We start from the raw sequence: 3382 nt of genomic DNA on the forward strand, positions 1-3382 counted from the left end.
ACTGGGTGTTATGTGGAAACTAATTTGACAATAAACTATTTGTAAAAAAAAAAAAACCAAAAACAAACAAACAAAAATACTAGGCTACCATTTCCAACCAATCCATTGTACAGACCTTTTACTTTTAGCCCCACAGGCACTGTGAGTCTGGAGAGCTGAAAGTCTCCCAGGCCAGTGTAACGCTAGGAAACATATATTTCCAGTACTGCATCAGCTAAAGATTAGGCTTTAACTGGTAAGATTTTACTAAAATACTGACTGCCAGCCCCCATTTATTATTTATATAATTAGGTGCTACATAATCTGATCTTGACAACAATCTATTGAGTTGGACAGAGCAAGCATCTCCCCAGCCCCAACCTTAATTTTTAAAAAGGTAAAACACTCTCAAAGGTGTTGAATTCCTTAAACAAAGATACAGTAGATTTTTTTTTTTAAATACTCCAAATTCAAGTCTTCAGGCTTTTAGAAAGACAGGGCTTAGTTCATTACATTTTGTCCTATTTGATCCAACTAACAAGGATTTGCAGTGCCTTGGTAGACAGGAGACCAACGATGTCATCAAATGTACAGAAAACCCTAAAAACTCCACCAAATAACTTCTAGAACTGATAAATGAATTCAGTAAAGTTGTAGGATACAAAATCAATGTGCAGAAGCCTGTTGCATTCCTATATACTAATAATGAAGCAGCATAAAGTGAAATTAAGAAAACAATCCCATTTATAATTGAACCCAAAACAATAAAATATCTAGGAATAAACTTAACAAAAGAGGTGAAAGAGCTCTACTCTGAAAACCATAAAACACTGATGAAAGAGACTGAAGACAACACAAAAAAATTGAAAGGCATTCCATGCTCATGGATTGGAAGAACAAATATTGCTAAAATGTCTATACTACCCAAGGCAATCTACAGATTTAATGCAATCCTTATCAAAATACTGACAGAATTTTTCACAGAACTAAGACAAACAGTCCTAAAATTTGTATGGAACCACAAAAGAACTTGAATAGCCAAAGCAGTATTGAAGAAGAAAAATGAAACTGAAAATATCACTGAAGTCTGAATTCCAGACTTCAAGTTGTATTACAAAGTCATGGTAATTAAAACAGTATGGTACTAGCATAAAATTAGACACACAGATCAATGGAATAGAATAGAAAACCCAGAAATAAACCCACAATCACATGGTCAATTAATCTTTGACAAAGGAAGAATGAATATACAATGGGAAAAGACAGGCTCCTCAACAAATGGTGTTGGGAAAACTGGACAGCTACACACAAAAGAATGAAACTGGATGACTTTCTTTCACTATACACAAAAATAAACTCAAAATGGAGTAAGACCTAAACGTGAGACCTAAATCCACAGAAATCCTTGAAGAGAGCAGAGGCAGTAATTTCTCTAACATTGACCAAGGCAACATTTTTCTAGACATGCATCCTGAGGTAAGGGAAATAAGAACTAAAATAAACTATTGGGACTTCATCAAAATAAAAACGTTCTGCAAAACAAAGGAAACAACCAACAAAACTGAAAGGCAGCCTACAGAATGGGAGAAGACGTTTGCAAATGACATATCCAATAAGGCCTTAGTATTCAAAATATATAAAGAACTTATAAAACTCAACACTCAAAAAATAAACCCAATTAAAAAATGGACAGAAGACAGTCACAGACATTTCTCCAAAGAAGACAGACAGATGGCCTACAGACTCTTGAAAAAATGCTCAATATCACTCATCATCAAGGAAATGCAAAACGCAATTAGGTGAGATAATCACTTCATACCTGTCAGAATGGATCAAATAAAAAACACAAGAAACAAGTGTTGGTGAGGATGTGGAAAAAAAGGAACCCTTATGCACTGTTAGTGGGATTGCAAACTTGTGTAACCATTGTGGAAAATGGTATGGAGGTTTCTCAAAAACCCTAAAACCCAGTAATCACACTACTACTACTACTACTACTACAAAATACAAAAGCAGTAACTCAAAGAGAAACTTACACCTCTATGTTTAATGCAACACTATTTACAATAGCCAAATTATGGAAGCAGCCCAGTGTCCACTGATAGATGAAAGGATAAAGAAAATGTGGGGGTGCCTGGGTGGCTCAGTCGATTAAGCCTCCAACTTCAGCTCAGGTCATGATCTCATGGTTCGTGGGTTTGAGCCCCGCGTCGGGCTCTGACAGCTAGCTCAGAGCCTGGAGCCTGTTTCAGATTCTGTATCTCCCTCTCTCTCTGACCCTCCCCTGCTCATACTCTCTCTCTCTCTCTCTCTCTCAGAAATAAATAAAATATTTTTAAAAAAAAAGAAAATGTGGTATATATATGTGTGTGTATATATATATATGAATATTATTCAGCCATAAAAAAGAATTAACTCTTACCATTTGCAACAATATGAATAGGGCCAGAGAGTATAATGCTAAGTGTAATAAATCAGTCAGAGAAAGACAAATATCATATGTTCTCATTCATATGTGTAATTTAAGAAACAAAACAAATGAGCAAAGGAAGAAGAAAGAGAGACAAACCAAGAAATAGACTCTTAGCTACAGAGAACAAATTGATGGTTACCAGTGGAAGGGAGGTGGGGGAGCATCAGTGAAGTAAGTGATGGGGATTAAAGAGTACACTTATCATGATAAAAATAAATTTCAGGGGGCACCTGGGTGGCTCGGTTGGTTAATTATTGGACTTCAGCTCAGGTCATGATCTCACAGTTCATGAGTTCAAGAGCTCCATCGGGCTCTGTGCTGGCAGCTCAGACACTGGAGCCTGCTTCAGATTCTGTGTCTCCCTCTCTGCCCCTCCCGCCTCTCTAAAATAAACATTTTTAAAAATTTAAAAAAATTTAACATTTATTTATTTTTGAGACAGAGAGAGCATGGGCCAGGGAAATACAGAAAGAGAGGGCGGCAGAGGATGTGAAGCAGGCTCCATGCCGACAGCTGTGAGTCTGATGTGGGGCTTAAACTCATGAACTGTGAGATCATGACCTGATCCTAAGTCAGATGATCAACCGACTGAGCCACCCAGGCCCCCCTAAAAATTTTTTTTAATTTGAAACAAGGAATTAAGATATATTAAATCAATCTAGACACTGTTTTAAGAGATTATAAATTGCAAATAAGTGACAGTGATTTATATGATAAAACTATAATATTTTCTAAAATAATCTATCATACATGATTCCATTACAATACCTGACCATGATATGTACAATCATGAATCATTTTAGAATCTAAGTACTGCTTGAACAAGTTTACCACAGGCTTCAATAGTTATTAATTCATAGAGCAAAGTTTCTCTAATTTGAAATTAATAAAAACTAAGAACTATGATCACTCAAAAAAAAGAGAATTTGC

Source organism: Hyaena hyaena, unplaced genomic scaffold (assembly GCF_003009895.1).
Source record: "Hyaena hyaena isolate Hyena2069 unplaced genomic scaffold, ASM300989v1 scaffold_279, whole genome shotgun sequence".
In the NCBI taxonomy this organism is placed as follows: Eukaryota; Metazoa; Chordata; class Mammalia; order Carnivora; family Hyaenidae; genus Hyaena; species Hyaena hyaena.